Source organism: Cryptomeria japonica, unplaced genomic scaffold (assembly GCF_030272615.1).
Source record: "Cryptomeria japonica unplaced genomic scaffold, Sugi_1.0 HiC_scaffold_166, whole genome shotgun sequence".
In the NCBI taxonomy this organism is placed as follows: Eukaryota; Viridiplantae; Streptophyta; class Pinopsida; order Cupressales; family Cupressaceae; genus Cryptomeria; species Cryptomeria japonica.
Window position 1 is genome coordinate 50,799 of NW_026728988.1, and position 22,284 is coordinate 73,082.

General features: G+C 63.4%; 4 non-coding genes across 4 annotated transcripts; all 4 read right to left on the reverse strand.

The window, feature by feature from the left end:
- Positions 1-4: 4 nt before the first annotated feature.
- Positions 5-123, reverse strand: LOC131867223 (5S ribosomal RNA). The gene has a single exon (XR_009365782.1). It is a non-coding gene; the product is annotated as a 5S ribosomal RNA (ribosomal RNA).
- A 5,916-nt stretch (positions 124-6,039) lies between these two features.
- Positions 6,040-6,158, reverse strand: LOC131867224 (5S ribosomal RNA). Its single transcript, XR_009365783.1, has one exon. It is a non-coding gene; the product is annotated as a 5S ribosomal RNA (ribosomal RNA).
- A 5,916-nt stretch (positions 6,159-12,074) lies between these two features.
- On the reverse strand, positions 12,075-12,193 carry LOC131867225 (5S ribosomal RNA). The gene has a single exon (XR_009365784.1). It is a non-coding gene; the product is annotated as a 5S ribosomal RNA (ribosomal RNA).
- Positions 12,194-18,110: 5,917 nt separating this feature from the next.
- On the reverse strand, positions 18,111-18,229 carry LOC131867226 (5S ribosomal RNA). Its single transcript, XR_009365785.1, has one exon. It is a non-coding gene; the product is annotated as a 5S ribosomal RNA (ribosomal RNA).
- Positions 18,230-22,284: the final 4,055 nt, after the last annotated feature.

Sequence of the window (22,284 nt, forward strand, 5' to 3'; positions counted from 1 at the left end):
AAAAAGGGTGCAACACCGGGACTTCCCGGGAGGTCACCCATCCCAGTACTACTCCGGCCCAAGCGCGCTTAACTGCGGAGTTCTGATGGGATCCGGTGCACTAACGCTGGTATGATCGCACCCGTTATGAGCTTGTCGCAGTGTGTACTTAGCAAACCGCGACCCACGTGCGAATCCACCCCGGCCACCCACCCCCGTCGAGGTGCACACCCTCCCTCGCGAAGTGCGCCCCGTTCGCCAAGTGTGAGCCCTGCCCGGGTGCGCGCACCTTGCTAGGGCGTCGGGTGTGCACCCGGCCCGGCCTACGTGCGTGCACCTGGACGGGGCGTCGTGTGCGTGCAGTGTCCCGTCTGCAACGCGGTGCCCACACACCACCTCGGGCGCAACGACCTGCGCTCACATGTGGGCCGAGTGCACCTTGGTGCATGTTCGGGGCGCCTCGGGTGCACGCTCGATCTTGCCCCGGTGCACCAAGGCGCTCGGTTTGCCCCGGGTGCGCACTTGGTGCAAGGTGGGCACCCAAAATAGGGATCAAGCACCAAAACACAAGTTTCGGGATGCAAAATGGGACCCAAGGACCACAAATGCGTTCCAAGACCCATGATGGGTCCACGAGAACAAAAATGTGTTCCGAGACTTAATAAACAAATATTGGGTTTTAGGAGAAGAAACATGCTCTGATGCCCAAAACGAGAATCGACCCCGAAAAGGCCACAGGCCAAAAGTGGGATGCGAGACAAAAAAAAATGGGACCCGAGGACCAAAATTGGGTTCCCAGGTCGAAGACAGGGCAACCGGACAAGAAACGACCTCTAAGGCTCGAAATGAGTCCCGACGACTAAAACTTGACAAGAAGCACCCATCAGGCACCCAACTCGACACCCATGGGATGCCGACCCACCCGGGCTTCCACCTAGCACACCTTGGCACCCACCCACCCTCGCACCCAACCTCGCACCCAACTTAGCACCTTTGAACCCACATTGGCACTCACCCTGACCCTGGCACCTTGGAACCCACATTGGCACTCACCTTGACCCTGGCACCCACCTTTGCACTCACCTTGGGACCCACCCTGGCTCCCACCTCGGCACCCACCCAGACACCCACCTTGGTTCCTTGGCACCCACCTTGGATCCTTGGCACCCACCCCGACACCCACCTTGGCACGCAACTTGGCTACTTGCCACCCACCTTGGCTCCTTGACGCCCACCCCGACAACCACCCCGTGACCTACCCTGGCTAGGGTTGGTGCACACCCACCCTGGTGCCCACCTTGGCACCCACCCCATGACCCACCTTGGCACGCACCTTAGTACCCACCCCGTTACCCACCCTAGGACCCACCCCGTGACCCACCTTGGCCAGGGTGGGTGCCTTGGTGCGCACAACTTGCCTGGGCTGCACACCAGGGCGGGCTCAAGATGGCACCCGCGTTCCGTTTTTTTCACTATCTTTCAAAACGGAAATTTTAAAATCTCGTTTTTTTTTTTTTTTTTGCCTTTTCTGGAAATTAGTGAAGGCAGCGCATCAAAGGTGCGCAATGCTGGTGCGAACCCGGGAGCGCTCCGATGTGTGCTCCAAGGTGCGGCGTGCACGAAGTCCGAGCCCGGCTTGCCCCGGGTGCGCACCTCGCGTGCACCTTCGCCGGGGTGAGCACCTTGGCTGGGTTGCGCGCCCTGGTGCGCACCAAGGAGCGCTCTGAAGTGTGCTCCAAGGTGCGGCGTGCACGAAGTCGGAGCTCGGTTTGCCCCGGGTGTGCACCTCGGGTGCGCACCTCGCGTGCACCTTCGCTGCGGTGGGCACCTTGGCTGGGTTGCGCGCCTTGGTGGGCACCATGCAGTGCACGAAGTCGGAGCCCGGTTTGCCCCGGGCGCGCACCTCCGCCAGGGTGGGCACCTTGGTGCGCACAACTTGCCTGGGCTGCGCACCAGGAAGGGCTCAAGATGGCACCCGCGTTCCGTTTTTTTCACTATCTTTCAGAACGGAAATTTTAAAATATCGTTTTTTTTTGCCTTTTCTGGAAATTAGTGAAGGCAGCGCATCAAAGGTGCGCAACGCTGGTGCGAACCTGGGAGCGCTCCGATGTGTGCTCCAAGGTGCGGCGTGCACGAAGTCGGAGCCCGGTTTGCCCCGGGTGCGCCCTGGTGGGCACCATGGTGCGCACCAAGGAGCGCTCCGAAGTGTGCTCCAAGGTGCGGCCTGCACGAAGTCGGAGCCCGGTTTGCCCCGGGCGTGCACCGCGGGTGGGCACCTTGGTGCGCATGCCTTGCCTGGGCTGCGCACCAGGGCGGGCTCAAGATGGCACCCGCGTTCCGTTTTTTTCACTATCTTTCAAAACGGAAATTTTAAAATCTCATTTTTTTTTGCCTTTTCTGGAAATTAGTGAAGGCAGCGCATCAAAGGTGCGCACCTCGCTGCCCACCACGGTGCGCAACGCCGGTGGGCACCCGGGAGTGCTTCGAAGTGTGCTCCAAGGTGCTGCGTGCACGTTGTCGGAGCCCGGTTTGCCCCGGGTGCGCACCTCGCGTGCACCTTCGTCGGGGTGGGCACCTTGGCTGGGTTTGCCCCGGCTGCGCTCCGAAGCGGGGTTATTGGAGCGCCGCCTCTTTTTTTGTCGGAGCGTTTGGTGGGGTTTCTCGCATTGGCTCTTCCCAGGCCCGGTTGCCACCCTGGCGCGCACGAAGTCGGAAGTAGGGTTAATTGCCCGGGTGCGCACCTTTGCCAGGGTGGGCACCTTACCTGGGCTGTGCACCAGGGCGGGCTCAAGATGGCACCCGCGTTCCGTTTTTTTCACTATCTTTCAAAACGGAAATTTTAAAATCTCCTCTTTTTTTTGCCTTTTCTGGAAATTAGTGAAGGCAGCGCATCAAAGGTGCGCACCTCGCTGCCCACCTTGGTGTGCTCTGAGGTGCGCACCCGGGAGCGCTACGAAGTGTGCTCCAAGGTGCGGCGTGCACGTTGTCGGAGCCCGGTTTGCCCCGGGTGCGCACCTCGCCTGCACCTTGGCCGGGGTGGGCACCCTGGCTGGGTTTGCCCAGGGTGCGCTCCGAAGCGGGGTTACTGGAGCGCCCCCTCTTTTTTTGTCAGAGCGTTTGGTGGGGTTTCTCGCATTGGCTCTTCCCAGGCCCGGTTGTTGGGTGCGCTCCCACCCTGGCGCGCGCGAAGTTGGAAGTTGGGTTAATTGCCCGGGCGCGCACCTTCGCCAGGGTGGGCACCTTGGTGCGCACACCTTGGCTGGGCTGCGCACCAGGGCGGGCTCAAGATGGCACCAGCATTCCCTTTTTCTCACTATCTTTCAAAACGGAAATTTTAAAATCTCGTTTTTTTTTGCCTTTTATGGAAATTAGTGAAGGCATCGCATCAAAGGTGCGCACCTCGCTGCCCACCTTGGTGTGCTCCGAGGTGCCCACCACGGTGCGCTCCGAGGTGCCCACCACGGTGCGCAACGCCGGTGCGAACCCGGGAGCGCCCCGATGTGTGCTCCAAGGTGCGGCGTGCACGAAGCCGGACCCCGGTTTGCCCCGGGTGCGCACCTCGCGTGCACCTTGGTGCGCACACCTTGGCTGGGTTGCGCGGCCTGGTGGGCACCATGGTGCGCACCAAGGAGCGCTCCAAAGTGTGCTCCAAGGTGCGGCGTGCACGAAGTCCTAGCCCGGTTTGCCCCGGGTGCGCACCTTCGCCGCGGTGGGCACCATGGCGTGCACGAAGTCGGAGCCCGGTTTGCCCCGGGTGCGCACCTCGCGTGCACCTTCGCCGGGGTGGGCACCTCGGCTGGGTTGCGCGCCCTGGTGCGCACCAAGGAGCGCTCCGAAGTGTGCTCCAAGGTGCGGCGTGCACGAAGTCGGAGCCCGGTTTGCCCCGGGTGCGCACCTTCGCCGCGGTGGGCACCCTGGTGCGCACCATGGCGTGCACGAAGTCGGAGCCCGGTTTGCCCCGGGTGCGCACCTCGCGTGCACCTTCGGCGGGGTTGCGCGCCCTGGTGCGCACCAAGGAGCGCTCCGAAGTGTGCTCCAAGGTGCGGCGTGCACGAAGTCGGAGCCCGGTTTGCCCCGGGTGCGCACCTCGCGTGCACCTTCGGCGGGGTTGCGCGCCCTGGTGGGCACCATGGTGCGCACCAAGGAGCGCTCCGAAGTGTGCTCCAAGGTGCGGCGTGCACGAAGTCGGAGCCCGGTTTGCCCCGGGTGCGCACCTCGCGTGCACCTTCGCCGCGGTGGGCACCATGGCGTGCACGAAGTCGGAGCCCGGTTTGCCCCGGGTGCGCACCTCGCGTGCACCTTCGCCGGGGTGGGCACCTCGGCTGGGTTGCGCGCCCTGGTGCGCACCAAGGAGCGCTCCGAAGTGTGCTCCAAGGTGCGGCGTGCACGAAGTCGGAGCCCGGTTTGCCCCGGGTGCGCACCTCGCGTGCACCTTCGCCGCGGTGGGCACCATGGCGTGCACGAAGTCGGAGCCCGGTTTGCCCCGGGTGCGCACCCCGCGTGCACCTTCGCCGGGGTGGGCACCTCGGCTGGGTTGCGCGCCCTGGTGCGCACCAAGGAGCGCTCCGAAGTGTGCTCCAAGGTGCGGCGTGCACGAAGTCGGAGCCCGGTTTGCCCCGGGTGCGCACCTCGCGTGCACCTTCGCCGCGGTGGGCACCTTGGCTGGGTTGGGCACCATTGAGCGCTCCGAAGTGTGCTCCAAGGTGCGCACCATGGCCCTCCAAGGTGCGCAGCATGGCGTGCACGAAGTCGGAGCCCGGTTTGCCCCGGGTGCGCACCTCGCGTGCACCTTCGCCAGGGTGGGCACCTCGGTGCGCACACCTTCTCAATGTTTTCTTGCCTTTTCTGGAAATTGGTGAAGGCAGCGCATCAAAGGTGCGCACCTCGGTGTGCTCCGAGGTGCGAACCCGAGAGCGCTCCGAGGTGCCCACGAAGTCGAAAGTCGGGTTAATTGCATTGTTTTCCCCGGGTGCGCTCCGAGGTGCGCAACATCGGTGCGCACCAAGGAGGGCTCCGAAGTGTGCTCCAAGGTGCGCACGATTCGGAGCTCGGTTTGCCCGGGGTGCGCACACCTTGGCTGGGTTGCGCACCCTTTGTGCGCTCCAAGGTGCGCACGAAGTCGGAGCTCGGTTTGCCCCGGGTGCGCACCTTCGCCAGGGTGCGCACCTTGATGCGCACGCCTTGGCTGGGCTGCGCACCTTGGTGGGCGCCATGGTGCGCACCTTTCGTGCGCTCCAAGGTGCGCACGAAGTCGGAGCTCGGTTTGCCCCGGGTGCGCACCTTGGTGGGCGCCATGGTGCACTCCGAGGTGCCCAAGATTGGTGCGCACCAAGGAGCGCTCCGAAGTGCGCTCCAAGGTGCGCAGGTGCGCGCGAAGTCGAAAGTTGGGTTAATTGTCCGGTTTGCCTCGGGTGCGCACCTTGCGTGCACCTTCGCCAGGGTGGGCGCCTTGGTGCGCACACCTTGGCTGGGCTGCGCACCCGGGCGCGCACACCTTGGCACCCGCGTTTCCTTCATTTTAAATTTTTTTTTTTTACAATCTCTCAAGTGGGAAATTCTATAATCTCAACTTTTTTTGCCTTTTCAGGAAACTTTTGAATGGAGCGCATCATTGGTGCGCTCCGAAGTGTGCTCCAAGGTGCGCACCTCTGGTGTGCTCCAAAGCTCTCTCCAGCTGCGTGCACCTGCCCCGGCCGCGCACCCGGCCCCGCCCAGCTTCGCTCACCTGTCCCGGGCGTCTGGTGCGGAACCTTAGAGTAAGAAACATCACCGTGCACCTTGGCCAACGTGCGCGACTCGACCGAGCGCGCACTGGCCGAGGTGCACACCGATTTCACCTGGGTGCGCGCGCAGCACCTCGGGCGCACCGGGGTGCGCGCACAACGCCCGGGTTGCACCGTGGCCTGTGTGCTCGGGGCGCCTCGGGTGCGCGCTCGGTGTCGCCCCCGCGCGCGCGGTAGTGCGGGCAGCGCACCCCGGCCCGGCCCGGCCCCGACGAGAACGCAAACGGGCAAAAGGTTTATTCAAATAGCATTGCGACGCCCGGCGAAAAACTAAAAAAGGGTGCAACACCGGGACTTCCCGGGAGGTCACCCATCCCAGTACTACTCCGGCCCAAGCGCGCTTAACTGCGGAGTTCTGATGGGATCCGGTGCACTAACGCTGGTATGATCGCACCCGTTATGAGCTTGTCGCAGTGTGTACTTAGCAAACCGCGACCCACGTGCGAATCCACCCCGGCCACCCACCCCCGTCGAGGTGCACACCCTCCCTCGCGAAGTGCGCCCCGTTCGCCAAGTGTGAGCCCTGCCCGGGTGCGCGCACCTTGCTAGGGCGTCGGGTGTGCACCCGGCCCGGCCTACGTGCGTGCACCTGGACGGGGCGTCGTGTGCGTGCAGTGTCCCGTCTGCAACGCGGTGCCCACACACCACCTCGGGCGCAACGACCTGCGCTCACATGTGGGCCGAGTGCACCTTGGTGCATGTTCGGGGCGCCTCGGGTGCACGCTCGATCTTGCCCCGGTGCACCAAGGCGCTCGGTTTGCCCCGGGTGCGCACTTGGTGCAAGGTGGGCACCCAAAATAGGGATCAAGCACCAAAACACAAGTTTCGGGATGCAAAATGGGACCCAAGGACCACAAATGCGTTCCAAGACCCATGATGGGTCCACGAGAACAAAAATGTGTTCCGAGACTTAATAAACAAATATTGGGTTTTAGGAGAAGAAACATGCTCTGATGCCCAAAACGAGAATCGACCCCGAAAAGGCCACAGGCCAAAAGTGGGATGCGAGACAAAAAAAAATGGGACCCGAGGACCAAAATTGGGTTCCCAGGTCGAAGACAGGGCAACCGGACAAGAAACGACCTCTAAGGCTCGAAATGAGTCCCGACGACTAAAACTTGACAAGAAGCACCCATCAGGCACCCAACTCGACACCCATGGGATGCCGACCCACCCGGGCTTCCACCTAGCACACCTTGGCACCCACCCACCCTCGCACCCAACCTCGCACCCAACTTAGCACCTTTGAACCCACATTGGCACTCACCCTGACCCTGGCACCTTGGAACCCACATTGGCACTCACCTTGACCCTGGCACCCACCTTTGCACTCACCTTGGGACCCACCCTGGCTCCCACCTCGGCACCCACCCAGACACCCACCTTGGTTCCTTGGCACCCACCTTGGATCCTTGGCACCCACCCCGACACCCACCTTGGCACGCAACTTGGCTACTTGCCACCCACCTTGGCTCCTTGACGCCCACCCCGACAACCACCCCGTGACCTACCCTGGCTAGGGTTGGTGCACACCCACCCTGGTGCCCACCTTGGCACCCACCCCATGACCCACCTTGGCACGCACCTTAGTACCCACCCCGTTACCCACCCTAGGACCCACCCCGTGACCCACCTTGGCCAGGGTGGGTGCCTTGGTGCGCACAACTTGCCTGGGCTGCACACCAGGGCGGGCTCAAGATGGCACCCGCGTTCCGTTTTTTTCACTATCTTTCAAAACGGAAATTTTAAAATCTCGTTTTTTTTTTTTTTTTGCCTTTTCTGGAAATTAGTGAAGGCAGCGCATCAAAGGTGCGCAATGCTGGTGCGAACCCGGGAGCGCTCCGATGTGTGCTCCAAGGTGCGGCGTGCACGAAGTCCGAGCCCGGCTTGCCCCGGGTGCGCACCTCGCGTGCACCTTCGCCGGGGTGAGCACCTTGGCTGGGTTGCGCGCCCTGGTGCGCACCAAGGAGCGCTCTGAAGTGTGCTCCAAGGTGCGGCGTGCACGAAGTCGGAGCTCGGTTTGCCCCGGGTGTGCACCTCGGGTGCGCACCTCGCGTGCACCTTCGCTGCGGTGGGCACCTTGGCTGGGTTGCGCGCCTTGGTGGGCACCATGCAGTGCACGAAGTCGGAGCCCGGTTTGCCCCGGGCGCGCACCTCCGCCAGGGTGGGCACCTTGGTGCGCACAACTTGCCTGGGCTGCGCACCAGGAAGGGCTCAAGATGGCACCCGCGTTCCGTTTTTTTCACTATCTTTCAGAACGGAAATTTTAAAATATCGTTTTTTTTTGCCTTTTCTGGAAATTAGTGAAGGCAGCGCATCAAAGGTGCGCAACGCTGGTGCGAACCTGGGAGCGCTCCGATGTGTGCTCCAAGGTGCGGCGTGCACGAAGTCGGAGCCCGGTTTGCCCCGGGTGCGCCCTGGTGGGCACCATGGTGCGCACCAAGGAGCGCTCCGAAGTGTGCTCCAAGGTGCGGCCTGCACGAAGTCGGAGCCCGGTTTGCCCCGGGCGTGCACCGCGGGTGGGCACCTTGGTGCGCATGCCTTGCCTGGGCTGCGCACCAGGGCGGGCTCAAGATGGCACCCGCGTTCCGTTTTTTTCACTATCTTTCAAAACGGAAATTTTAAAATCTCATTTTTTTTTGCCTTTTCTGGAAATTAGTGAAGGCAGCGCATCAAAGGTGCGCACCTCGCTGCCCACCACGGTGCGCAACGCCGGTGGGCACCCGGGAGTGCTTCGAAGTGTGCTCCAAGGTGCTGCGTGCACGTTGTCGGAGCCCGGTTTGCCCCGGGTGCGCACCTCGCGTGCACCTTCGTCGGGGTGGGCACCTTGGCTGGGTTTGCCCCGGCTGCGCTCCGAAGCGGGGTTATTGGAGCGCCGCCTCTTTTTTTGTCGGAGCGTTTGGTGGGGTTTCTCGCATTGGCTCTTCCCAGGCCCGGTTGCCACCCTGGCGCGCACGAAGTCGGAAGTAGGGTTAATTGCCCGGGTGCGCACCTTTGCCAGGGTGGGCACCTTACCTGGGCTGTGCACCAGGGCGGGCTCAAGATGGCACCCGCGTTCCGTTTTTTTCACTATCTTTCAAAACGGAAATTTTAAAATCTCCTCTTTTTTTTGCCTTTTCTGGAAATTAGTGAAGGCAGCGCATCAAAGGTGCGCACCTCGCTGCCCACCTTGGTGTGCTCTGAGGTGCGCACCCGGGAGCGCTACGAAGTGTGCTCCAAGGTGCGGCGTGCACGTTGTCGGAGCCCGGTTTGCCCCGGGTGCGCACCTCGCCTGCACCTTGGCCGGGGTGGGCACCCTGGCTGGGTTTGCCCAGGGTGCGCTCCGAAGCGGGGTTACTGGAGCGCCCCCTCTTTTTTTGTCAGAGCGTTTGGTGGGGTTTCTCGCATTGGCTCTTCCCAGGCCCGGTTGTTGGGTGCGCTCCCACCCTGGCGCGCGCGAAGTTGGAAGTTGGGTTAATTGCCCGGGCGCGCACCTTCGCCAGGGTGGGCACCTTGGTGCGCACACCTTGGCTGGGCTGCGCACCAGGGCGGGCTCAAGATGGCACCAGCATTCCCTTTTTCTCACTATCTTTCAAAACGGAAATTTTAAAATCTCGTTTTTTTTTGCCTTTTATGGAAATTAGTGAAGGCATCGCATCAAAGGTGCGCACCTCGCTGCCCACCTTGGTGTGCTCCGAGGTGCCCACCACGGTGCGCTCCGAGGTGCCCACCACGGTGCGCAACGCCGGTGCGAACCCGGGAGCGCCCCGATGTGTGCTCCAAGGTGCGGCGTGCACGAAGCCGGACCCCGGTTTGCCCCGGGTGCGCACCTCGCGTGCACCTTGGTGCGCACACCTTGGCTGGGTTGCGCGGCCTGGTGGGCACCATGGTGCGCACCAAGGAGCGCTCCGAAGTGTGCTCCAAGGTGCGGCGTGCACGAAGTCCTAGCCCGGTTTGCCCCGGGTGCGCACCTTCGCCGCGGTGGGCACCATGGCGTGCACGAAGTCGGAGCCCGGTTTGCCCCGGGTGCGCACCTCGCGTGCACCTTCGCCGGGGTGGGCACCTCGGCTGGGTTGCGCGCCCTGGTGCGCACCAAGGAGCGCTCCGAAGTGTGCTCCAAGGTGCGGCTGTGCACGAAGTCGGAGCCCGGTTTGCCCCGGGTGCGCACCTTCGCCGCGGTGGGCACCCTGGTGCGCACCATGGCGTGCACGAAGTCGGAGCCCGGTTTGCCCCGGGTGCGCACCTCGCGTGCACCTTCGGCGGGGTTGCGCGCCCTGGTGCGCACCAAGGAGCGCTCCGAAGTGTGCTCCAAGGTGCGGCGTGCACGAAGTCGGAGCCCGGTTTGCCCCGGGTGCGCACCTCGCGTGCACCTTCGGCGGGGTTGCGCGCCCTGGTGGGCACCATGGTGCGCACCAAGGAGCGCTCCGAAGTGTGCTCCAAGGTGCGGCGTGCACGAAGTCGGAGCCCGGTTTGCCCCGGGTGCGCACCTCGCGTGCACCTTCGCCGCGGTGGGCACCATGGCGTGCACGAAGTCGGAGCCCGGTTTGCCCCGGGTGCGCACCTCGCGTGCACCTTCGCCGGGGTGGGCACCTCGGCTGGGTTGCGCGCCCTGGTGCGCACCAAGGAGCGCTCCGAAGTGTGCTCCAAGGTGCGGCGTGCACGAAGTCGGAGCCCGGTTTGCCCCGGGTGCGCACCTCGCGTGCACCTTCGCCGCGGTGGGCACCATGGCGTGCACGAAGTCGGAGCCCGGTTTGCCCCGGGTGCGCACCCCGCGTGCACCTTCGCCGGGGTGGGCACCTCGGCTGGGTTGCGCGCCCTGGTGCGCACCAAGGAGCGCTCCGAAGTGTGCTCCAAGGTGCGGCGTGCACGAAGTCGGAGCCCGGTTTGCCCCGGGTGCGCACCTCGCGTGCACCTTCGCCGCGGTGGGCACCTTGGCTGGGTTGGGCACCATTGAGCGCTCCGAAGTGTGCTCCAAGGTGCGCACCATGGCCCTCCAAGGTGCGCAGCATGGCGTGCACGAAGTCGGAGCCCGGTTTGCCCCGGGTGCGCACCTCGCGTGCACCTTCGCCAGGGTGGGCACCTCGGTGCGCACACCTTCTCAATGTTTTCTTGCCTTTTCTGGAAATTGGTGAAGGCAGCGCATCAAAGGTGCGCACCTCGGTGTGCTCCGAGGTGCGAACCCGAGAGCGCTCCGAGGTGCCCACGAAGTCGAAAGTCGGGTTAATTGCATTGTTTTCCCCGGGTGCGCTCCGAGGTGCGCAACATCGGTGCGCACCAAGGAGGGCTCCGAAGTGTGCTCCAAGGTGCGCACGATTCGGAGCTCGGTTTGCCCGGGGTGCGCACACCTTGGCTGGGTTGCGCACCCTTTGTGCGCTCCAAGGTGCGCACGAAGTCGGAGCTCGGTTTGCCCCGGGTGCGCACCTTCGCCAGGGTGCGCACCTTGATGCGCACGCCTTGGCTGGGCTGCGCACCTTGGTGGGCGCCATGGTGCGCACCTTTCGTGCGCTCCAAGGTGCGCACGAAGTCGGAGCTCGGTTTGCCCCGGGTGCGCACCTTGGTGGGCGCCATGGTGCACTCCGAGGTGCCCAAGATTGGTGCGCACCAAGGAGCGCTCCGAAGTGCGCTCCAAGGTGCGCAGGTGCGCGCGAAGTCGAAAGTTGGGTTAATTGTCCGGTTTGCCTCGGGTGCGCACCTTGCGTGCACCTTCGCCAGGGTGGGCGCCTTGGTGCGCACACCTTGGCTGGGCTGCGCACCCGGGCGCGCACACCTTGGCACCCGCGTTTCCTTCATTTTAAATTTTTTTTTTTTACAATCTCTCAAGTGGGAAATTCTATAATCTCAACTTTTTTTGCCTTTTCAGGAAACTTTTGAATGGAGCGCATCATTGGTGCGCTCCGAAGTGTGCTCCAAGGTGCGCACCTCTGGTGTGCTCCAAAGCTCTCTCCAGCTGCGTGCACCTGCCCCGGCCGCGCACCCGGCCCCGCCCAGCTTCGCTCACCTGTCCCGGGCGTCTGGTGCGGAACCTTAGAGTAAGAAACATCACCGTGCACCTTGGCCAACGTGCGCGACTCGACCGAGCGCGCACTGGCCGAGGTGCACACCGATTTCACCTGGGTGCGCGCGCAGCACCTCGGGCGCACCGGGGTGCGCGCACAACGCCCGGGTTGCACCGTGGCCTGTGTGCTCGGGGCGCCTCGGGTGCGCGCTCGGTGTCGCCCCCGCGCGCGCGGTAGTGCGGGCAGCGCACCCCGGCCCGGCCCGGCCCCGACGAGAACGCAAACGGGCAAAAGGTTTATTCAAATAGCATTGCGACGCCCGGCGAAAAACTAAAAAAGGGTGCAACACCGGGACTTCCCGGGAGGTCACCCATCCCAGTACTACTCCGGCCCAAGCGCGCTTAACTGCGGAGTTCTGATGGGATCCGGTGCACTAACGCTGGTATGATCGCACCCGTTATGAGCTTGTCGCAGTGTGCTTAGCAAACCGCGACCCACGTGCGAATCCACCCCGGCCACCCACCCCCGTCGAGGTGCACACCCTCCCTCGCGAAGTGCGCCCCGTTCGCCAAGTGTGAGCCCTGCCCGGGTGCGCGCACCTTGCTAGGGCGTCGGGTGTGCACCCGGCCCGGCCTACGTGCGTGCACCTGGACGGGGCGTCGTGTGCGTGCAGTGTCCCGTCTGCAACGCGGTGCCCACACACCACCTCGGGCGCAACGACCTGCGCTCACATGTGGGCCGAGTGCACCTTGGTGCATGTTCGGGGCGCCTCGGGTGCACGCTCGATCTTGCCCCGGTGCACCAAGGCGCTCGGTTTGCCCCGGGTGCGCACTTGGTGCAAGGTGGGCACCCAAAATAGGGATCAAGCACCAAAACACAAGTTTCGGGATGCAAAATGGGACCCAAGGACCACAAATGCGTTCCAAGACCCATGATGGGTCCACGAGAACAAAAATGTGTTCCGAGACTTAATAAACAAATATTGGGTTTTAGGAGAAGAAACATGCTCTGATGCCCAAAACGAGAATCGACCCCGAAAAGGCCACAGGCCAAAAGTGGGATGCGAGACAAAAAAAAATGGGACCCGAGGACCAAAATTGGGTTCCCAGGTCGAAGACAGGGCAACCGGACAAGAAACGACCTCTAAGGCTCGAAATGAGTCCCGACGACTAAAACTTGACAAGAAGCACCCATCAGGCACCCAACTCGACACCCATGGGATGCCGACCCACCCGGGCTTCCACCTAGCACACCTTGGCACCCACCCACCCTCGCACCCAACCTCGCACCCAACTTAGCACCTTTGAACCCACATTGGCACTCACCCTGACCCTGGCACCTTGGAACCCACATTGGCACTCACCTTGACCCTGGCACCCACCTTTGCACTCACCTTGGGACCCACCCTGGCTCCCACCTCGGCACCCACCCAGACACCCACCTTGGTTCCTTGGCACCCACCTTGGATCCTTGGCACCCACCCCGACACCCACCTTGGCACGCAACTTGGCTACTTGCCACCCACCTTGGCTCCTTGACGCCCACCCCGACAACCACCCCGTGACCTACCCTGGCTAGGGTTGGTGCACACCCACCCTGGTGCCCACCTTGGCACCCACCCCATGACCCACCTTGGCACGCACCTTAGTACCCACCCCGTTACCCACCCTAGGACCCACCCCGTGACCCACCTTGGCCAGGGTGGGTGCCTTGGTGCGCACAACTTGCCTGGGCTGCACACCAGGGCGGGCTCAAGATGGCACCCGCGTTCCGTTTTTTTCACTATCTTTCAAAACGGAAATTTTAAAATCTCGTTTTTTTTTTTTTTTTTGCCTTTTCTGGAAATTAGTGAAGGCAGCGCATCAAAGGTGCGCAATGCTGGTGCGAACCCGGGAGCGCTCCGATGTGTGCTCCAAGGTGCGGCGTGCACGAAGTCCGAGCCCGGCTTGCCCCGGGTGCGCACCTCGCGTGCACCTTCGCCGGGGTGAGCACCTTGGCTGGGTTGCGCGCCCTGGTGCGCACCAAGGAGCGCTCTGAAGTGTGCTCCAAGGTGCGGCGTGCACGAAGTCGGAGCTCGGTTTGCCCCGGGTGTGCACCTCGGGTGCGCACCTCGCGTGCACCTTCGCTGCGGTGGGCACCTTGGCTGGGTTGCGCGCCTTGGTGGGCACCATGCAGTGCACGAAGTCGGAGCCCGGTTTGCCCCGGGCGCGCACCTCCGCCAGGGTGGGCACCTTGGTGCGCACAACTTGCCTGGGCTGCGCACCAGGAAGGGCTCAAGATGGCACCCGCGTTCCGTTTTTTTCACTATCTTTCAGAACGGAAATTTTAAAATATCGTTTTTTTTTGCCTTTTCTGGAAATTAGTGAAGGCAGCGCATCAAAGGTGCGCAACGCTGGTGCGAACCTGGGAGCGCTCCGATGTGTGCTCCAAGGTGCGGCGTGCACGAAGTCGGAGCCCGGTTTGCCCCGGGTGCGCCCTGGTGGGCACCATGGTGCGCACCAAGGAGCGCTCCGAAGTGTGCTCCAAGGTGCGGCCTGCACGAAGTCGGAGCCCGGTTTGCCCCGGGCGTGCACCGCGGGTGGGCACCTTGGTGCGCATGCCTTGCCTGGGCTGCGCACCAGGGCGGGCTCAAGATGGCACCCGCGTTCCGTTTTTTTCACTATCTTTCAAAACGGAAATTTTAAAATCTCATTTTTTTTTGCCTTTTCTGGAAATTAGTGAAGGCAGCGCATCAAAGGTGCGCACCTCGCTGCCCACCACGGTGCGCAACGCCGGTGGGCACCCGGGAGTGCTTCGAAGTGTGCTCCAAGGTGCTGCGTGCACGTTGTCGGAGCCCGGTTTGCCCCGGGTGCGCACCTCGCGTGCACCTTCGTCGGGGTGGGCACCTTGGCTGGGTTTGCCCCGGCTGCGCTCCGAAGCGGGGTTATTGGAGCGCCGCCTCTTTTTTTGTCGGAGCGTTTGGTGGGGTTTCTCGCATTGGCTCTTCCCAGGCCCGGTTGCCACCCTGGCGCGCACGAAGTCGGAAGTAGGGTTAATTGCCCGGGTGCGCACCTTTGCCAGGGTGGGCACCTTACCTGGGCTGTGCACCAGGGCGGGCTCAAGATGGCACCCGCGTTCCGTTTTTTTCACTATCTTTCAAAACGGAAATTTTAAAATCTCCTCTTTTTTTTGCCTTTTCTGGAAATTAGTGAAGGCAGCGCATCAAAGGTGCGCACCTCGCTGCCCACCTTGGTGTGCTCTGAGGTGCGCACCCGGGAGCGCTACGAAGTGTGCTCCAAGGTGCGGCGTGCACGTTGTCGGAGCCCGGTTTGCCCCGGGTGCGCACCTCGCCTGCACCTTGGCCGGGGTGGGCACCCTGGCTGGGTTTGCCCAGGGTGCGCTCCGAAGCGGGGTTACTGGAGCGCCCCCTCTTTTTTTGTCAGAGCGTTTGGTGGGGTTTCTCGCATTGGCTCTTCCCAGGCCCGGTTGTTGGGTGCGCTCCCACCCTGGCGCGCGCGAAGTTGGAAGTTGGGTTAATTGCCCGGGCGCGCACCTTCGCCAGGGTGGGCACCTTGGTGCGCACACCTTGGCTGGGCTGCGCACCAGGGCGGGCTCAAGATGGCACCAGCATTCCCTTTTTCTCACTATCTTTCAAAACGGAAATTTTAAAATCTCGTTTTTTTTTGCCTTTTATGGAAATTAGTGAAGGCATCGCATCAAAGGTGCGCACCTCGCTGCCCACCTTGGTGTGCTCCGAGGTGCCCACCACGGTGCGCTCCGAGGTGCCCACCACGGTGCGCAACGCCGGTGCGAACCCGGGAGCGCCCCGATGTGTGCTCCAAGGTGCGGCGTGCACGAAGCCGGACCCCGGTTTGCCCCGGGTGCGCACCTCGCGTGCACCTTGGTGCGCACACCTTGGCTGGGTTGCGCGGCCTGGTGGGCACCATGGTGCGCACCAAGGAGCGCTCCGAAGTGTGCTCCAAGGTGCGGCGTGCACGAAGTCCTAGCCCGGTTTGCCCCGGGTGCGCACCTTCGCCGCGGTGGGCACCATGGCGTGCACGAAGTCGGAGCCCGGTTTGCCCCGGGTGCGCACCTCGCGTGCACCTTCGCCGGGGTGGGCACCTCGGCTGGGTTGCGCGCCCTGGTGCGCACCAAGGAGCGCTCCGAAGTGTGCTCCAAGGTGCGGCGTGCACGAAGTCGGAGCCCGGTTTGCCCCGGGTGCGCACCTTCGCCGCGGTGGGCACCCTGGTGCGCACCATGGCGTGCACGAAGTCGGAGCCCGGTTTGCCCCGGGTGCGCACCTCGCGTGCACCTTCGGCGGGGTTGCGCGCCCTGGTGCGCACCAAGGAGCGCTCCGAAGTGTGCTCCAAGGTGCGGCGTGCACGAAGTCGGAGCCCGGTTTGCCCCGGGTGCGCACCTCGCGTGCACCTTCGGCGGGGTTGCGCGCCCTGGTGGGCACCATGGTGCGCACCAAGGAGCGCTCCGAAGTGTGCTCCAAGGTGCGGCGTGCACGAAGTCGGAGCCCGGTTTGCCCCGGGGTGCGCACCTCGCGTGCACCTTCGCCGCGGTGGGCACCATGGCGTGCACGAAGTCGGAGCCCGGTTTGCCCCGGGTGCGCACCTCGCGTGCACCTTCGCCGGGGTGGGCACCTCGGCTGGGTTGCGCGCCCTGGTGCGCACCAAGGAGCGCTCCGAAGTGTGCTCCAAGGTGCGGCGTGCACGAAGTCGGAGCCCGGTTTGCCCCGGGTGCGCACCTCGCGTGCACCTTCGCCGCGGTGGGCACCATGGCGTGCACGAAGTCGGAGCCCGGTTTGCCCCGGGTGCGCACCCCGCGTGCACCTTCGCCGGGGTGGGCACCTCGGCTGGGTTGCGCGCCCTGGTGCGCACCAAGGAGCGCTCCGAAGTGTGCTCCAAGGTGCGGCGTGCACGAAGTCGGAGCCCGGTTTGCCCCGGGTGCGCACCTCGCGTGCACCTTCGCCGCGGTGGGCACCTTGGCTGGGTTGGGCACCATTGAGCGCTCCGAAGTGTGCTCCAAGGTGCGCACCATGGCCCTCCAAGGTGCGCAGCATGGCGTGCACGAAGTCGGAGCCCGGTTTGCCCCGGGTGCGCACCTCGCGTGCACCTTCGCCAGGGTGGGCACCTCGGTGCGCACACCTTCTCAATGTTTTCTTGCCTTTTCTGGAAATTGGTGAAGGCAGCGCATCAAAGGTGCGCACCTCGGTGTGCTCCGAGGTGCGAACCCGAGAGCGCTCCGAGGTGCCCACGAAGTCGAAAGTCGGGTTAATTGCATTGTTTTCCCCGGGTGCGCTCCGAGGTGCGCAACATCGGTGCGCACCAAGGAGGGCTCCGAAGTGTGCTCCAAGGTGCGCACGATTCGGAGCTCGGTTTGCCCGGGGTGCGCACACCTTGGCTGGGTTGCGCACCCTTTGTGCGCTCCAAGGTGCGCACGAAGTCGGAGCTCGGTTTGCCCCGGGTGCGCACCTTCGCCAGGGTGCGCACCTTGATGCGCACGCCTTGGCTGGGCTGCGCACCTTGGTGGGCGCCATGGTGCGCACCTTTCGTGCGCTCCAAGGTGCGCACGAAGTCGGAGCTCGGTTTGCCCCGGGTGCGCACCTTGGTGGGCGCCATGGTGCACTCCGAGGTGCCCAAGATTGGTGCGCACCAAGGAGCGCTCCGAAGTGCGCTCCAAGGTGCGCAGGTGCGCGCGAAGTCGAAAGTTGGGTTAATTGTCCGGTTTGCCTCGGGTGCGCACCTTGCGTGCACCTTCGCCAGGGTGGGCGCCTTGGTGCGCACACCTTGGCTGGGCTGCGCACCCGGGCGCGCACACCTTGGCACCCGCGTTTCCTTCATTTTAAATTTTTTTTTTTTACAATCTCTCAAGTGGGAAATTCTATAATCTCAACTTTTTTTGCCTTTTCAGGAAACTTTTGAATGGAGCGCATCATTGGTGCGCTCCGAAGTGTGCTCCAAGGTGCGCACCTCTGGTGTGCTCCAAAGCTCTCTCCAGCTGCGTGCACCTGCCCCGGCCGCGCACCCGGCCCCGCCCAGCTTCGCTCACCTGTCCCGGGCGTCTGGTGCGGAACCTTAGAGTAAGAAACATCACCGTGCACCTTGGCCAACGTGCGCGACTCGACCGAGCGCGCACTGGCCGAGGTGCACACCGATTTCACCTGGGTGCGCGCGCAGCACCTCGGGCGCACCGGGGTGCGCGCACAACGCCCGGGTTGCACCGTGGCCTGTGTGCTCGGGGCGCCTCGGGTGCGCGCTCGGTGTCGCCCCCGCTCGCGCGCGGTAGTGCGGGCAGCGCACCCCGGCCCGGCCCGGCCCCGACGAGAACGCAAACGGGCAAAAGGTTTATTCAAATAGCATTGCGACGCCCGGCGAAAAACTAAAAAAGGGTGCAACACCGGGACTTCCCGGGAGGTCACCCATCCCAGTACTACTCCGGCCCAAGCGCGCTTAACTGCGGAGTTCTGATGGGATCCGGTGCACTAACGCTGGTATGATCGCACCCGTTATGAGCTTGTCGCAGTGTGTACTTAGCAAACCGCGACCCACGTGCGAATCCACCCCGGCCACCCACCCCCGTCGAGGTGCACACCCTCCCTCGCGAAGTGCGCCCCGTTCGCCAAGTGTGAGCCCTGCCCGGGTGCGCGCACCTTGCTAGGGCGTCGGGTGTGCACCCGGCCCGGCCTACGTGCGTGCACCTGGACGGGGCGTCGTGTGCGTGCAGTGTCCCGTCTGCAACGCGGTGCCCACACACCACCTCGGGCGCAACGACCTGCGCTCACATGTGGGCCGAGTGCACCTTGGTGCATGTTCGGGGCGCCTCGGGTGCACGCTCGATCTTGCCCCGGTGCACCAAGGCGCTCGGTTTGCCCCGGGTGCGCACTTGGTGCAAGGTGGGCACCCAAAATAGGGATCAAGCACCAAAACACAAGTTTCGGGATGCAAAATGGGACCCAAGGACCACAAATGCGTTCCAAGACCCATGATGGGTCCACGAGAACAAAAATGTGTTCCGAGACTTAATAAACAAATATTGGGTTTTAGGAGAAGAAACATGCTCTGATGCCCAAAACGAGAATCGACCCCGAAAAGGCCACAGGCCAAAAGTGGGATGCGAGACAAAAAAAAATGGGACCCGAGGACCAAAATTGGGTTCCCAGGTCGAAGACAGGGCAACCGGACAAGAAACGACCTCTAAGGCTCGAAATGAGTCCCGACGACTAAAACTTGACAAGAAGCACCCATCAGGCACCCAACTCGACACCCATGGGATGCCGACCCACCCGGGCTTCCACCTAGCACACCTTGGCACCCACCCACCCTCGCACCCAACCTCGCACCCAACTTAGCACCTTTGAACCCACATTGGCACTCACCCTGACCCTGGCACCTTGGAACCCACATTGGCACTCACCTTGACCCTGGCACCCACCTTTGCACTCACCTTGGGACCCACCCTGGCTCCCACCTCGGCACCCACCCAGACACCCACCTTGGTTCCTTGGCACCCACCTTGGATCCTTGGCACCCACCCCGACACCCACCTTGGCACGCAACTTGGCTACTTGCCACCCACCTTGGCTCCTTGACGCCCACCCCGACAACCACCCCGTGACCTACCCTGGCTAGGGTTGGTGCACACCCACCCTGGTGCCCACCTTGGCACCCACCCCATGACCCACCTTGGCACGCACCTTAGTACCCACCCCGTTACCCACCCTAGGACCCACCCCGTGACCCACCTTGGCCAGGGTGGGTGCCTTGGTGCGCACAACTTGCCTGGGCTGCACACCAGGGCGGGCTCAAGATGGCACCCGCGTTCCGTTTTTTTCACTATCTTTCAAAACGGAAATTTTAAAATCTCGTTTTTTTTTTTTTTTTGCCTTTTCTGGAAATTAGTGAAGGCAGCGCATCAAAGGTGCGCAATGCTGGTGCGAACCCGGGAGCGCTCCGATGTGTGCTCCAAGGTGCGGCGTGCACGAAGTCCGAGCCCGGCTTGCCCCGGGTGCGCACCTCGCGTGCACCTTCGCCGGGGTGAGCACCTTGGCTGGGTTGCGCGCCCTGGTGCGCACCAAGGAGCGCTCTGAAGTGTGCTCCAAGGTGCGGCGTGCACGAAGTCGGAGCTCGGTTTGCCCCGGGTGTGCACCTCGGGTGCGCACCTCGCGTGCACCTTCGCTGCGGTGGGCACCTTGGCTGGGTTGCGCGCCTTGGTGGGCACCATGCAGTGCACGAAGTCGGAGCCCGGTTTGCCCCGGGCGCGCACCTCCGCCAGGGTGGGCACCTTGGTGCGCACAACTTGCCTGGGCTGCGCACCAGGAAGGGCTCAAGATGGCACCCGCGTTCCGTTTTTTTCACTATCTTTCAGAACGGAAATTTTAAAATATCGTTTTTTTTTGCCTTTTCTGGAAATTAGTGAAGGCAGCGCATCAAAGGTGCGCAACGCTGGTGCGAACCTGGGAGCGCTCCGATGTGTGCTCCAAGGTGCGGCGTGCACGAAGTCGGAGCCCGGTTTGCCCCGGGTGCGCCCTGGTGGGCACCATGGTGCGCACCAAGGAGCGCTCCGAAGTGTGCTCCAAGGTGCGGCCTGCACGAAGTCGGAGCCCGGTTTGCCCCGGGCGTGCACCGCGGGTGGGCACCTTGGTGCGCATGCCTTGCCTGGGCTGCGCACCAGGGCGGGCTCAAGATGGCACCCGCGTTCCGTTTTTTTCACTATCTTTCAAAACGGAAATTTTAAAATCTCATTTTTTTTTGCCTTTTCTGGAAATTAGTGAAGGCAGCGCATCAAAGGTGCGCACCTCGCTGCCCACCACGGTGCGCAACGCCGGTGGGCACCCGGGAGTGCTTCGAAGTGTGCTCCAAGGTGCTGCGTGCACGTTGTCGGAGCCCGGTTTGCCCCGGGTGCGCACCTCGCGTGCACCTTCGTCGGGGTGGGCACCTTGGCTGGGTTTGCCCCGGCTGCGCTCCGAAGCGGGGTTATTGGAGCGCCGCCTCTTTTTTTGTCGGAGCGTTTGGTGGGGTTTCTCGCATTGGCTCTTCCCAGGCCCGGTTGCCACCCTGGCGCGCACGAAGTCGGAAGTAGGGTTAATTGCCCGGGTGCGCACCTTTGCCAGGGTGGGCACCTTACCTGGGCTGTGCACCAGGGCGGGCTCAAGATGGCACCCGCGTTCCGTTTTTTTCACTATCTTTCAAAACGGAAATTTTAAAATCTCCTCTTTTTTTTGCCTTTTCTGGAAATTAGTGAAGGCAGCGCATCAAAGGTGCGCACCTCGCTGCCCACCTTGGTGTGCTCTGAGGTGCGCACCCGGGAGCGCTACGAAGTGTGCTCCAAGGTGCGGCGTGCACGTTGTCGGAGCCCGGTTTGCCCCGGGTGCGCACCTCGCCTGCACCTTGGCCGGGGTGGGCACCCTGGCTGGGTTTGCCCAGGGTGCGCTCCGAAGCGGGGTTACTGGAGCGCCCCCTCTTTTTTTGTCAGAGCGTTTGGTGGGGTTTCTCGCATTGGCTCTTCCCAGGCCCGGTTGTTGGGTGCGCTCCCACCCTGGCGCGCGCGAAGTTGGAAGTTGGGTTAATTGCCCGGGCGCGCACCTTCGCCAGGGTGGGCACCTTGGTGCGCACACCTTGGCTGGGCTGCGCACCAGGGCGGGCTCAAGATGGCACCAGCATTCCCTTTTTCTCACTATCTTTCAAAACGGAAATTTTAAAATCTCGTTTTTTTTTGCCTTTTATGGAAATTAGTGAAGGCATCGCATCAAAGGTGCGCACCTCGCTGCCCACCTTGGTGTGCTCCGAGGTGCCCACCACGGTGCGCTCCGAGGTGCCCACCACGGTGCGCAACGCCGGTGCGAACCCGGGAGCGCCCCGATGTGTGCTCCAAGGTGCGGCGTGCACGAAGCCGGACCCCGGTTTGCCCCGGGTGCGCACCTCGCGTGCACCTTGGTGCGCACACCTTGGCTGGGTTGCGCGGCCTGGTGGGCACCATGGTGCGCACCAAGGAGCGCTCCGAAGTGTGCTCCAAGGTGCGGCGTGCACGAAGTCCTAGCCCGGTTTGCCCCGGGTGCGCACCTTCGCCGCGGTGGGCACCATGGCGTGCACGAAGTCGGAGCCCGGTTTGCCCCGGGTGCGCACCTCGCGTGCACCTTCGCCGGGGTGGGCACCTCGGCTGGGTTGCGCGCCCTGGTGCGCACCAAGGAGCGCTCCGAAGTGTGCTCCAAGGTGCGGCGTGCACGAAGTCGGAGCCCGGTTTGCCCCGGGTGCGCACCTTCGCCGCGGTGGGCACCCTGGTGCGCACCATGGCGTGCACGAAGTCGGAGCCCGGTTTGCCCCGGGTGCGCACCTCGCGTGCACCTTCGGCGGGGTTGCGCGCCCTGGTGCGCACCAAGGAGCGCTCCGAAGTGTGCTCCAAGGTGCGGCGTGCACGAAGTCGGAGCCCGGTTTGCCCCGGGTGCGCACCTCGCGTGCACCTTCGGCGGGGTTGCGCGCCCTGGTGGGCACCATGGTGCGCACCAAGGAGCGCTCCGAAGTGTGCTCCAAGGTGCGGCGTGCACGAAGTCGGAGCCCGGTTTG